Consider the following 14,580-nt stretch of genomic DNA (forward strand, 5'->3'; position numbering starts at 1 on the left):
TACTGCAAGGGAGACTTGACTCAATTGGGTTTGACACTCGGTTCAAAAAGCAGTACCATTTTAGAGTTTTTGACAACAAGTTAACATTATTGGAGAACATCTCACGTGCCACATCTTCGTCAGATTATCTATTTTGTAGTACATTCTGTTTAGATATTACAACAAAAAGAGCATAGCAATGCCTTGGGCTTGATGATGTTGGATATGCAAAGCTTGAACATCTGCATTGGACCGGAATGCCACCGATGTTGCCACTTTCGGTAAGCCTCATATGACTCTGGTAGTTCGCATTGGCACTGCCCATAGTAAGGCAACCACATCAGATCAATTGAACTGGTCAGCAGAATTATCAAACTAAATATTTATTCAAAAAAATTGGTCATATCAATACCTCGACGTTCTTCAGGACGAGCAATGTCCATGTCCTCCGCTATTGTCCGTTCCATCCACCCATGCAGGGTTGAGCAGGACGAGCATCTGATGACGATCTTGTTCTTCGCTTCCTCTTCGATCATGATCTCTTGGTCCCGGCACTCGGCACTGCAGACTGCCTTCTCACCGATGCAATGGCACACAACAATTATGCCTTTCTGTCTGAAGATGCATAGAAAGAAACAGTTGTTGTGTCAAATAATGCAATTGGATGAATGATTACACCGAAGCAATATGTTCAGTTGCTGTACAAAGAAACAATTGGATGAATTTTTCAAGTTTTCACAAGGTTTCTTCCTCAAATGTATATGGGATGTTCCCAGGCGAACAACGCCGCAATTATTGGTTGGATAAACTGTTTTCATTCAGGTGTAATCATCGGAGTATCTTCAAACTGAAACTCTGAAAGACTGGGCGTAGTGATAGATGTAAATGCAGTTTCCTTACAGCTTCTTGCAAGTGAAGCAGGAGCTCAAGAAGTCTGCTTGGCACTAGAGTGAGCGCCATCTGACCGAGCGGCCTCGGACCAGACTTCACATCCCCGTGCAAGAACTTGTTGAGGGCACCGACATGCCAGCGGTGGCCAGGCCGTACAGGAGATTATCTTGCCCCCAAGCTTTGGCTGCGATTGGCCGTCCCCGCCGCAGCCTTTGGTCGTGGAGGGGTGCAGCCATGCGTCCTGAGGTTCAGGCGCGGGCTGAGCAGGCAGCTCTTGGCAGCATTGACGCCCCACCGGGCGCGAGGGCACGACGACCACTTTGAGCCCGAGCCCCACAGGATCCATGGATCCGGATTGAGAAGAGAAAGGGGTAGGAGACGAGGCCACATAGAGAGAGAGGGGGGAGGGTGATTAGAAGGTGATGAAAATTTATGATCCCAATTTCTGAAAACATGCAAAGGCCATTTGGAATCATACACACATATCAACATTGTTCCATCCTTCCAGATCATGGTAGCTTTCCTTACTGAAATCCTTGAACATAGAGTCTACACGGTACCTAATGTATCCTTCCCATTGATGCAAGGAATCAACTGTCTGCGTCAGCTATAATAATAATATAAGGAGGAGGTGGGGACAGTATGTAACTTTCTTCTTGGATGGCAAAGACAAAAAATGTAACTGAAGGCCTGAAGCATCAAAATAGACACAGACATGATATCCATCAGACCATCAATTCAAAATGATTACAAAAATGGAGCAAAATCTCTCCCCAAATAAACATTTAGTTCATTCTCAAAGCTAAGATACCCTCAAAACATGAGAAGAGAGTGCTGATAATTAGTATTACCAAATCTGTTAGTTATCATTCGGCAGAGGAGACGCCACTGCTGACAATCCTTCTTCCCGAACATGGCGACATCGGGTTCGACGAGTTGAGTAGCTTGGCGATGATAATGGCCACTCCACAAAATAAGACGGGCCGGTTGCCCCACACAACCCTTCTTCAGCGCTCCACCCGTATCCACGCCTCACGCCTCCCGATCCCCTCCAGCTAGCATAGATGAGGTTAGGGAAGAGGAGATAAGAGAGCACTAAGTAGAAGAAAAGACCCGGAGCTAGCGGTGAGCAAATCCGCGGCGGCTTACCTCGACTTGCCATCCTCATCGACGTGTCCCTCTGCCGCAGTTTGTGGCAGTTCAGCCTCGTCCGGTTGAGCGCCAACAAGGAAGAAGGAGCAGAGCCCAGGCGGGGGCTGGAGGAGGTGGAGCTCAGGAGGGGACATGGAGAGGGGCGACCTCGAGCGAAGTGGGGGAGGGCGGCGGCGGCCACGTTAACCCTAGCTAGGAGGAAGACGCTGGGTGTGAGGGCCTGAGGGGCGAAAGAGTCGCTAGTCAATCCCGCAATTCGTGCGCTCGACCATAGTATCTCTTTTTTTTCTCTTCATTCCCGCGGCACTGTAAATCGACGTGGCCATCACGAGAGCTCGCCCTTTGCGCGACGATAAATGTGTGCGATGCTACAAACCGTTGAGGGGGGTGAGCGATTGGCAAGGGTCTCGTTGTTTTCCTCTCCTCCGTGCGGCTGGAATCCTAGCCACCGTCAGGGAGGCCGATTTTCCAACGCCGTTCTCCGGCGGCTCCCCTCTGCCGGTGACCTCGGTCGTCGGTGATGAGGGGGGTCGCCGGATCCACGCATGTGGATTGTTTTTTTACTCTCTCGTAGTCTAAGTTTTTAGGTTGTTTATTGTTTTTACTTTGGCGGCAACGATGACAGCGTTGAATAAAGATTCTTGTGATTGGGGATAACAGCGTTTTCCTGACGAGGCCATCGGTCCTATGGTTGGGGATGGATTTGGAAACCAGTCTGTTCAAGTAAGGATGGCGTGGCGGCGGCGACATCCTTGTGGTGGACCTGTGTCCTCATGCTCCGCCGTTGCGACGGCGTTTGCTCCAGCGTCGACACGGAGCTTGGGAGGTAGTCAAGGAGCGGGTGCAGATTATGGTCTACATCGACGATATCTGGAAGATGGAGCATGTGTTGGGCTCGTGGTTCGTGGATGGCAGGTATGGTTTCCTCCTTCGGCGTTTTAGTCGTGCTCGGGTGCCATATCTGGAGTTCGATGGTGTGTCCGGGGTGTTGCCCCGGTCTGATTCGTTCAATGGCGAGGGCTTCATGTTTGGTGAGCCACCTTGGAGGTCCGCAAAACTGCATATCAGCGATGGAGCCGCGTCGAGCTCTAGTGAGGAGGTGAGTCGTCATTCTTTTCTTCGGTGGTTGCTTTGGTGGTGCCGGAGGCAGGTGACAGGCGTTTATGTCAAGCTCAGAGATGTTCTACTATCTTTCCAGTTTTGTCATGTCGGTCTTTACGTGACTTGTACTTTGTTCGTTATGATATGAATGAGACATGTATTACCATGCAAAAAAAGTAGTGCTATACTAGGTAAGTTAGAGCGTCTCCTCCCTTGCCCCCGCGTCGCCTAACCTAGGTGACATGGGGGGCGAGATCCGCCGCCGGCCCAAAGGCCTTCTCCCACGTCCTCTCTCCCATGTCGCCGCCGGAAGCCACACCCGTAGCCTGGCCGGTGATGGCGGCGGCAGGGCTTTCCCCCTCACGTGGTGGTTGCGTCCTCCCCTGGCGGCGGTGGCGCACAGAACTACAAGATACCGGCGGCGTGGTGCGGCTGGTTCCCGGCGCCGTGGTCCAGCGGCGAGTGTGACAGCGGTGTCAGCGCAGGCGCGATACCGCGACAGAGGAGCCCCTATGACGGAGGCCCAGATCGCAAATCTCGCCGTACCGAGATGGGCTTCGGCGGGCCGGCGGATCTGGTGAGCGTCTATAGGCGGGCATGGTGGGCCTGACGACGCCGGCCTAGGCACCATGGTGGTGCCGTGGCCGGTCAGGCGGCGGCGGCCTAGATTCTCCGTCTAGTCCCCGGCAGCGATGGTGGCGGTTCGTGTACAAGTTGCTTGATGGAGGTCCTCTGTTCAGAACCGGGTGAAAACCTGGCCAAGGCCGGCAGTGACGGTGTTGGTATGTGGTGTTTCCTTCTTGAAGGCATCGCCAAGGAGAAGTTCAAGACGACTATCTGCTACCTCCGAGGGAAACCATAGATCAGTAGATCGGATGACGGCGGCGGGTTGGTGTCGTTTCCTCCTTGGGGGCGTCATTCTTGGAGGCGTGCACGGGATCGAGGGACCAGTGGGCGGCTTTCTTGGTGGAGCGGTGCTTCATCCTACACATTGATGATGGCGGATCTCGGCAGTGTGGCGTAGTGGAGACTCGGTGCCCGATGTACGAGGATGGACTCGCATAGGAGGACGACACTTTCTGGCATCATGGTGGCGTCGATGGCAGAGAGACCTGGCACGGTAGATGCAACAGTACAGCTCTGAAGATGGATTGGTGGCAGGTGGCTGCGGCGGCCTCATACCCGGCAGGCGTCCTGGTTGAGAAGTGCACCGGACTGATGGGTGCCCCATACCCGACAGGCGTCCTGGTTGGGACCTCAGGTCTTAGATGGTAGGTTTGGCTACGAGGTCTGTTTAGTATTAGGCCCAGACTATCAGCATCCCTACATCAACTGGATAGGAGTAGCGACAGATGTTGCCTAGACAGTGGCTTTAGGCTTACTGTTGTATGACTTTGTAAGGTCTTATGTGAATTTTTAATAAAGTGACTACATGCATCGTCCAGATGCAGAGGCCGGGGGTCCTCCTCCATTTCTAAAAAAAGTTAAGTTAGAAAAAATCACTCATGTGCCAAAAACTGGAACTCTAGCCGTCGCCAGGAGAGGCCAATCTACCGGCGGCTCCCTTCCACCGACGACCTAGAGGTCGTCGGTTGTGAGGGGGGTCGTCGGATCCCGCGCGTGGGTCAAGTAGCTTTAGATATTATAGGTGAAGGAAATATGCCCTAGAGGCAATAATAAAGTTGTTATTTATATTTCCTTATATCATGATAAATGTTTATTATTAATGCTAGAATTGTATTAACCGGAAACTTAGTACATGTGTGAATACATAGACAAATAGAGTGTCACTAGTATGCCTCTACTTGACTAGCTCGTTGAATCAAAGATAGTTAAGTTTCCTGGCCATAGACATGAGTTGTCATTTGATTAACGGGATCACATCATTAGAGAATGATGTGATTGACTTGACCCATTCCATTAGCTTAGCACTTGATCGTTTAGTATATTGCTATTGCTTTCTTCATGACTTATACATGTTCCTATGACTATGAGATTATGCAACTCCCAAATACCGGAGGAACACTTTGTGTGCTACCAAACGTCACAACGTAACTGGGTGATTATAAAGATGCTCTACAGGTGTCTCCGATGGTGTTTGTTGAGTTGGCATAGATCGAGATTAGGATTTCTCACTCCGATTGTCGGAGAGGTATCTCTGGGCCCTCTCGGTAATGCACATCACTATAAGCCTTGCAAGCAATGTAACTAATAAATTAGTTGCGGGATGATGCATTACAGAACGAGTAAAGAGACTTGCCAGTAACGAGATTGAACTAGGTATTGAGATACCGACGATCGAATCTCAGGCAAGTAACATAACGATGACAAAGGGAACAACGTATGTTGTTATGCGGTTTGACCGATAAAGATCTTCGTAGAATATGTGGGAGCCAATATGAACATCTAGGTTCCGCTATTGATTATTGACCGGAGACGTGTCTCGGTCATGTCTACATAGTTCTCGAACCCGTAGGGTCCACACGCTTAAAGTTCTGTGATGATCGATATTATGAGTTTATATGTTTTGATGTACCGAAGGTAGTTCGGAGTCCCGGATATGATCACGGACATGACGAGGAGTCTTGAAATGGTCGAGACATAAAGATCGATATATTGGACGACTATGTTTGGACTCCGGAATGGTTCCGGGTAAGTTCGGGCAATTACCGGAGTACCGAGGGGTTACCGGAACCTCCCGCGGAGTATATGGGCCCTAATGGGCTTTAGTGGAGAGAGAGAGGGGCGGCCAGGGCAGACCGCGAGCCCCCTCCCCCTTGGGTCCGAATTGGACTAGGGAAGGGGGGCGCCCCCCTTTCCTTCTCCCTCTCTCCTCCTTCCTTCTCTCCTACTCCAACTAGGGAAAGGGGGAATCCTACTCCCGGTGGGAGTAGGACTCCTCCCAAGGTGCGCCATGAGAGGGCTGGCCCTCCCCCTCCTCCACTCCTTTATATAGGGGGAGGGGGCACCCCATAGACACACAAGTTGATCATTGTCTTAGCCGTGTGTGGTGCCCCCCTCCACCATAATCCACCTCGGTCATATCGTTGCAGTGCTTAGGCGAAGCCCTGCACCGGTAGCTTCATCATCACCGTCATCACGCCGTCGTGTTGATGAAGCTCTCCCTCGACACTCAGCTGGATCAAGAGTTCTTGGGACATCACTGAGTTGAACGTGTGCAGATCGTGGAGGTGTCGTACTTTCGATACTAGGATCGGTCGGATCGTGAAGACGTACGACTACATCAACCGCGTTGTCACAACGCTTCCGCTTTCGGTCTACAAGGGTACGTGGACAACACTCTCCCCTCTCGTTGCTATGCATCATGATAACCCACAAGTATAGGGGATCGCAACAGTTTTCGAGGGTAGAGTATTCAACCCAAATTTATTGATTCGACACAAGGGGAGACAAAGAATATTCTCAAGTATTAGCAGCTGAGTTGTCAATTCAACCACACCTGGATAACTTAATATCTACAACAAAGTATTTAGTAGCAAAGTAGTATGGAAGTAACGGTAACGGTGGCAAAAGTAACAGTAGCAGCTTTGTAGTAATTGTAATAGTGGCAACAAAAAAATAACTAAGCAAAGATCAATATGTGAAAAGCTCGTAGGCAATGGATCAATGATGGATAATTATGTCAGATGCGATTCTTCATGCAACAGTTATAACATAGGGTGACACAGAACTAGCTCCAATTCATCAATGTAATGTAGGCATGTATTCCGAATATAGTCATACGTGCTTATGGAAAAGAACTTGCATGACATCTTTTGTCCTACCCTCCCGTGGCAGCGGGGTCCTATTGGAACCTAAGTGATATTAAGGCCTCCTTTTAATAGAGTACCAGACCAAAGCATTAACACTCAGTGAATACACGAACTCCTCAAACTACGGTCATCACAGGGAGTGGTCCCGTTTATTGTCACTTCGGGGTTACCGGATCATAACACATAGTAGGTGACTATTGATTTGCAAGATAGGATCAAGAACTCACATATATTCATGAAAACATAATAGGTTCATATCTGAACTCATGGCACTCGGGCCCTAGTGACAAGCATTAAGCATAGCAAAGTCATAGCAACATCAATCTCAGAACATAGTTGATACTACGGATCAAACCCTAACAAAACTAACTCGATTACATGACAAATCTCATCCAACCCATCACCGTCCAGCAAGCCTACGATGGAATTACTCACGCACGGTGGTGAGCATCATGAAATTGGTGATGGAGGAAGGTTGATGATGACGACGACGACGGATTCCCCACTCCGAAGCCCCGAACGGACTCCATATCAGCCCTCCCGAGAGAGTTTAGGGCTTGGCGGCGGCTCCGTATCGTAAAACGCGATGAATCCTTCTCTCTGTTTTTTTCTCCCCGAACATGAATATATGGAGTTGGAGTTGAGGCCGGTGGAGCACCAGGGGGCCCACGAAGCAGGGGCGCGCCCTAGGGGGGTGGGCGTGCCCCCACCCTCGTGGACAGGTTGTGGGCCCCCTGGTCTTGATTCTTTCGCCAATATTTTTTATATTCCAAAAATATTCTCCGTGAAGTTTCAGGTCATTCGAGAACTTTTATTTCTGCACAAAAATAACACCATGGCAATTCTGCTGAAAACAGCGTCAGTCCGGGTTAGTTCCATTCAAATTATGCAAGTTAGAGTTCAAAACAAGGGCAAAAGTGTTTGGAAAAGTGATACGATGGAGACGTATCAACTCCCCCAAGCTTAAACCTTTGCTTGTCCTCAAGCAATTCAGTTGACAAACTGAAAGTGATAAAGAAAAACTTTTACAAACTCTGTTTGCTCTTGTTGTTGTAAATATGTAAAGCCAGCAGTTTTTCAGCAAAGATTATGAACTAACCATAATCACAATAACATTTAGGTCTCATGTTTACTCATATCAATGGCATAATCAACTAGCGAGCAATAATAATAAATCTCAGATGACAACACTTTCTCAAAGCAATCATAATATGATATAACAAGATGGTATCTCTCTAGCCCTTTCTGAGACCGCAAAATATAAATGCAGAGCACCTTTAAAGAGCAAGGACTGACTAGACATTGTAATTCATGGTAAAAGAGATCCAGTCATACTCAATGTAAACTAATAGTAATGCATATAAATGACATCATTGCTCTCCAACTGGTGCTTTTTAATAAGAGGATGATGACTCAACATAAAAGTAAATAGATAGGCCCTTCGCACATGGAAGCAGGGATCTGTAGAGGTGCCAGAGCTCGGTTTTTGAAATATAGATAAGTAATATTTTGAGCGGCATACTTTCATTCTCAACATAACAACCGAGAGATCTCGGTATCTTGCATGCTACACACATTATAGGCGGTTCCCAAGCAGAATGGTAAAGTTTATACTCCCCCACCACCAACAAGCATCAATCCATGGCTCGCCCGAAACAACGGGTGCCTCCAACTAACAAAAATCCCGGGGGAGTTTTGTTTGCAATTATTTTGATTTGGTTTGAGCATGGGACTGGGCATCCCGGTGACCAGCCATTTTCTCGTGAGTGAGGAGCGGAGTCCACTCCTCTTGAGAATAACCCGCCTAGCATGGAAGATACAGACAACCATAGTTGATACATGAGCTATTCGAGCATACAAAACAGAATTTTATTTGAAGGTTTAGAGTTTGGCACATACAAATTTACTTGAAACGACATGTAGATACCGCATATAGGAAGGTATGGTGGACTCATATGGAATAACTTTGGGGTTTATGGAAGTGGATGCACAAACAGTATTCTCGCTTAGTACAAGTGAAGGCTAGAAAAAGACTGGGAAGCGACCAACTAGAGAGCGACAACAGTCATGAACATGCATTAAAATTAATAAACATTGAGTGCAAGCATGAGTAGGATATAATCCACCATGAACATAAATATCATGGAGGATATGTTGATTTTGTTTCAACTACATGCGTGAACATGTGCCAAGTCGAGCCACTCGAATCATTCAAAGGAGGATACCATCCTATCATACCACATCACAACCATTTTAATAGCATGTTGGCATGCAAGGTAAACCATTATAAACTCCTAACTAATTAAGCATGGCATAAGCAACTATAATCTCTAATTGTCATTGCAAACATGTTTCATTCATAATAGGCTGAATCAGGAACGATGAACTAATCATATTTACAAAAACTAGAGAGGTCGAGTTCATACCAGCTTCTCTCATCTCAATCAGTCCATCATATATCGTCATTATTGCCTTTCACTTGCACGACCGAACGGTGTGGATAATACTAATAGTGCACGTGCATTGGACTAAGCCAGAATCTGCAAGCATTTAATTCAAGGGAGAAGACAAGGTAATATAGGCTCTTGGTTAAATCAACAATAATGCATATAAGAGCCACTTCAACATTTTCATCATGGTCTTCTCCTCTCGACCCCCAAAGAAAAGAAAAGAAAAGAAACTATTTACATGGGAAAGCTCCCAACAAGCACAAGAAGAATGAGAAACCTTTTGCGATTTTCTTTTAATTACTACTACTACGACATGGAAAGTAAACTAGCTAAAAGCTACAACTAATGTTTTTTAGTTTTTCTTAAGGTTATTCAAGCACACAAGAAGAAAGCAAGAAAAAGGAAAATAAACTAGCATGGATAGTACAATGAAGAAGTATGAGCATCGACAACTGGCATGAGTGTGTGAACATGAATGTAATGTCGGTGAGAAATACGTACTCCCCCAAGCTTAGGCTTTTGGCCTAAGTTGGTCTATGCCCATGGATCAAATTGGTTCTCTCTAGTGTACTGAGGAGGATGCCACTGGTTAGCGAGCTCCTCCGGATCCCACTGATAAACAGACTGTCGATAAGGGTCCAGGGGTGGCTCCGGCTCAGGCTCTGGAACGGGTGTCAGGCTCCAGTACGCATAAATGGCCTCCGGCAGGATGAGGTACGTGCCTGAAAATATGTTAAACAAAGAGGGCGCATGCAAGGTAATAATCTCACAATATTTTTTATCAAATATCTGATTATACTTAAGCATCTTCTTCTTATCTTTAACAATAAAGTCATGTGCTATCATACTCTTATAATCTAGAAAGACAGGGGGCAACAACTTTTCTTCTTTCTCATAATGCCTAATAGGTATATTAAAGTGTGCAGCAAGGCGCGAGGCAAAGATGCCACCGAGAATGGGGCCCTTTGTACGGTTCAGACTTAATCATTTAGCAATAATAGCGCCTAGACTGAAAGTTGTATCACGAAAGAAAGCATGGCGCAAAATAACAATATCAGGAGCACTAAGATTTCCACTGTTCCCGCGACCAATCAAGCATCTACTAGCAAATATTGCAAAGTAACGTAGAATGGGAAAATGTATGCTAGTAATTCTTGCACCTGAAACTTTCCTTGTTTCCCCTACAGCAATTTTATTAATAAATCCCTCTACATCATTACGGTGTGGTTCCTTTATGCTATCCTCAAAGGGTATCTTGCATACCCGACAAAAATCATATAGGGACATCTCCTTAACTTCATCATATAAGTGAAACTCGACTGAAGGTGGTGATCTCCTAGCATGGAAATGAAAATTTTGCTCAAAAATATTAGTGGGTAGGAGATACTATTCGTGCTGGTCGCGGAGGAAGTCGGTGAGGCATGCATTCTCAGCCAAATAATAAAAATCATCGTGAATCCCGGCTGCCTTCAAGAACTCATCACAAGGCCATTCACACGGCAGAACCTCTGCAGTGCGAGGGAGATTATATTTGGTTTTCTTATCCTCCTCACTTTGCTTATCCTTCGAGCTTCGGCTCGAAGAGCCTCTCAACAATCTCTTCATCATTTTCTTTTTCTGAAAATTTCTGAAATTTTTAGTAACTCAAAATAAAAGTGAACCAAACTCAACAAAATTGATAGTAACTACTCCCACAAGTGCCTAGAGACTATATCATGCATTATAACTACTTTCGACCAAATAAATTTGACATGCAAGCTCAAGAACAGGGTTACCTAAGCAGCAAAAATTTGCAATGAATAAAGCACTAGAACAAAAACTAATTAGACCATTGGAGGAGTCACATACCGAAGAACAATCCCCCAAAGCAGTTTTGTGAGTGGAGCTTTGAGCAAGGAGATTGAAAATTGCAGCAAAACAAGCTATAACACGAGTTTGAGCTATGTGGTGATTTTTTCTAGAGGAAGACGAAGTGTGTGGGTGCAGGAATAAGTGGAGGAGGGCCACGTGGGGCCCATGAGGCAGAGGGTGCGCCCTGGACCCTCGTGGCCAGGTGGTGACTGATAACCCACAAGTATAGGGGATCAATTGTAGCCTCTTTCGATAAGTAAGAGTGTCGAACCCAATGAGGACCTAAAGGTAGAACAAATATTCCCTCAAGTTCTATCGACCACCGATACAACTCTACGCACGCTTAACATTCGCTTTACCTAGAACAAGTATGAAACTAGAAGTACTTTGTAGGTGTAACGGGATAGGTTTGCAAGAATATAATGAGCAAGTAAATAAAAACTAGGGGCTGTCTTAGGTAAAGAAGCAATAAAGTTAGTATAGCGAGTGTGGAAAAGTGGTGGTAGGAGTTGCGAAATTGTCCCTAAGCAATTGACTACTTTACTAGACCGATAGCAAGTTTTATGTGGGAGAGGCCACTTCTAGCATGTCATTCCTGACTTGGAATTATATGCACTTATGATTGGAACTATTAGCAAGCATACACAACTACTAACATTCATTAAGGTAAAACCCAACCATAGCATTAAGATATATTGGTCCCCCTTCAATCCCGTATGCATCAATTTCTATGCTAGGTTGAAGCTTCTGTCACTCTTGCCCTCCAATACATAGTCCTATCAACATACAACTAACCCTATGGTGTGATCCACGCGCGCGCTCATATGATGGGCACCAAAAGACAACAACATAACCACAAGCAAATTAAACCAATCATAGAAATTAACCAATCACCGATAGGACAACAAAAATCTACTCAGACATCATAGGATGGCAACACATCATTGGATAATAATATGAAGTATAAAGCACCATGTTCAAGTAGAGGGTACAACGGGTTGCGGGAGAGTGGACCGATGTAGATAGATGGGGGAAGGTGATGAAGACGTTGGTGAAGATGATAGAGGTGTTGGTGTAGATCGTCGTCACATGATGATGGCCCCGGCGGCGTTCCGACGCCATCGGGAGAGAGGGGGAGAGAGCCCCCCTTCTTATTCTTCTTCTTCCTTGATATTCTCCCTAGATGGGAGAATGGTTTCCCCTCTGGTCCATGGCCTCCATGGTGGCAGAGGGGCAAGAGCCCCTCCGAGATTGGATTTGTCTCTCTGTCTCTCTCTGTTTCTGCGTTCCTAATTCTTCCCTTTCACCGTTTCTTAAATTCCCGGAGATTTGTAACTCCGATTGGGCTGAATTTTGGACACGATTTTAATCCGGATATTGGCTTTCTTGCGGCGAGAGAAGGGCACCTACCGCCTTACGGGGTGGCCGTGAGGGCCCAGGGCACGCCCCCTGCCTCGTGCCCCCCTCGGGCATCGTCTTGTGTTGATTCTTCTTCCCAAAAATCACATATATTCCAAAAAAATATCCGTCAGTTTTTACCTCGTTTGGACTCTGTTTGATATGGATTTTCTGCGAAACAATAAAACATGCAATAAATAGGAACTGACACTAGGCACTGGATCAATATGTTAGTCCCAAAAATAGTATAAAAAGTTGCCAAAAGTATATGAAAGATGTAGAATATTGGCATGGGACAATCAAAAATTATAGATACGACAGAGACGTATCAGCATCCCCAAGCTTAATTCTTGCTCGTCCTTGAGTAGGTAAATGATAAAAAAGATAATTTTTGATGTGGAATGCTACCTAGCATAATCTTGATCATGTAATCTAATCATGGCATGAATATTAAGACACGAGTGATTCAAAGCAATAGTCTATCATTTGACATTAAGACAATAATACTTCAAGCATACTAATAAAGCAATCATATCTTTTCAAAATAACATGGCCAAATAAAGTTATCCCTACAAAATCATATGGTCTGGCTATGCTCCATCTTCACCACACAAAGAATTCAAATCATGCACAACCTCGATGACAAACCAAGCAATTGTTTCACACTTTTGATATTCTCAAACCTTTTCAACTTTCACGCAATACATGAGCGTGAGCCATGGACATAGCACTATAGGTGGAATAGAATGTGATGGTGGAGGTTGTGTGGAGAAGACAAAAAGGAAGAAAGTCTCACATCGATGCGGCTAATCAACGGGCTATGGAGATGCCCATCAATTGATGTCAATGCGAGGAGTAGGGATTGCCATGCAATGGATGCACTAAGAGCTATAAGTGTATGAAAGCTCAAACTGAAAACTAAGTGGGTGTGCATCCAACTTGCTTGCTCATGAAGACCTAGGGCATTTGAGGAAGCCCATAATTGGAATATACAAGCTAAGTTCTATAATGAAAATTCCCACTAGTATATGAAAGTGATAACTCAATAGACTCTCTATATGCATAACATGGTGCTATTCTGAAGCACAAGTGTGGTAAAAGGATAGTAACATTGTCCCTTCTCTCTTTTCTCTCTTTTTATTTATTTTTTCTCTTTTTTGGTGGGCTTCTTTCGCCTCTTTTTTTCATTTGGGCTTCTTTGGCCTCTTTTATTTTGATAACCTCACCTAGGACAATGTTCTAATAATGATGATCATCACACTTTTATTTACTTACAACTCAATACTAGAACAAAGATATGACTCTATATGAATGCCTCCGGCGGTGTACCGGGATGTGCAATGATCTAGCATAGCAAATATATCAAAAAACGGACAAGCCATGAAAATATCATGCTAGCTCTCTTACGATCATGCAAAGCAATATGACAATGAATGCTCAAGTCATGTATATGATGATGTTGGAAGTTGCATGGCAATATATCTCAGAATGTGTAGCGACCCGACCTCAAACGGTCAAGTCTCTGTGCTTCAGTGTCATCCCTGGATCGGTAATGCTAACACACACAGTACTTGAGGATTTATAATAGAGTAGCAATCATACACTTATTACATCGAATGTCTCAAAAGAGAACTTATTACAATTAATATGGCTTAAGGCCATCTAATACGATAACAGCGGAAGGCTTGGAAGATAAAGTGAGTCCATCAACTCCAATGGCATAGCTGAGCTGCACGACAACGACCTAACGAACCTTACTCCTCGTCTGAAAAGTCTGCAACATAATACGTTGCAGCCCGAAAATGGGTCAGCACATGGAATATGCTGGCAAGATAACACAGTAGAGCAAGAACAGAATAATGCCATCACTACATGCATATTTGGCTGGTAGAAAGCTCTATGGTTATAGTTTTTGCGAAAAGCCAATTTTTTCCTACAACAAAGGAATAAATTTTATTTAACTATCATGGTAGTTGAAACATCAT

General features: G+C 45.4%; 1 long non-coding RNA gene across 4 annotated transcripts; it reads right to left on the bottom strand.

Moving 5' to 3' along the window:
• Nucleotides 1-41: 41 nt before the first annotated feature.
• On the bottom strand, nucleotides 42-2,298 carry LOC119286548. Of its 4 annotated transcripts, XR_005140526.1 has the most exons (5): nucleotides 2,020-2,298; nucleotides 1,722-1,925; nucleotides 880-1,560; nucleotides 392-594; nucleotides 42-296 (listed from the first exon to the last, which is right to left on the bottom strand). It is a non-coding gene; the product is annotated as an uncharacterized LOC119286548 (long non-coding RNA). The 4 variants fall into 4 exon arrangements; XR_005140527.1 differs by lacking the exon at nucleotides 880-1,560 and having other exon boundaries at nucleotides 392-547; nucleotides 2,020-2,287; XR_005140524.1 differs by lacking the exon at nucleotides 880-1,560 and having other exon boundaries at nucleotides 2,020-2,287.
• Between the last annotated feature and the right edge of the window lie 12,282 nt (nucleotides 2,299-14,580).

Source organism: Triticum dicoccoides, chromosome 4A (genome assembly GCF_002162155.2).
Source record: "Triticum dicoccoides isolate Atlit2015 ecotype Zavitan chromosome 4A, WEW_v2.0, whole genome shotgun sequence".
Taxonomy (NCBI): Eukaryota; Viridiplantae; Streptophyta; class Magnoliopsida; order Poales; family Poaceae; genus Triticum; species Triticum dicoccoides.